Source organism: Ailuropoda melanoleuca, chromosome 4, assembly GCF_002007445.2.
Source record: "Ailuropoda melanoleuca isolate Jingjing chromosome 4, ASM200744v2, whole genome shotgun sequence".
Taxonomy (NCBI): Eukaryota; Metazoa; Chordata; class Mammalia; order Carnivora; family Ursidae; genus Ailuropoda; species Ailuropoda melanoleuca.
The window spans coordinates 31,937,967-31,938,498 of NC_048221.1; positions in this window are offsets into that span (position 1 = coordinate 31,937,967).

Here is a 532-nt window from a genome sequence, read left to right on the forward strand (position 1 = left end):
TGCACCTCATAGATATATATAGAACACTATACCCCAGAACAACAGAATACTCATTCTTTTTGAATTCACATGGAACTTTCTCCAGAATAGACCATATACTGGGTCACAAAACAGCTCTCAACTGATACCAAAAGACTGAGATTATTCCCTGCATATTCTCAGACCACAATGCTTTGAAATTGGTACTTAATCGCAAGGAAAAATTTGGAAGAAACTCAAACACTTGGAAACTAAGAACCATCCTGCTCAAAAATGATTGGGTAAACCAGGAAATTAAAAATCAGTTTAAACAATTTTTGGAGACCAATGAGAATGAAAACACATTGCTCCAAAACCTATGGGACACTGCAAGGGCGGTCCTAAGGGGAATATACATAGCCATCCAAGCCTCACTCAAAAGAATAGAAAAATCTAAAATGCAGTTTTTATATTCTCACCTCAAGAAGCTGGAGCTGGAACAGATGAACAGGCCTAACCCACACACGAGAAAGCAGTTGGTCAAGATTAGAGCAGAGATCAATGAATTAGAAAC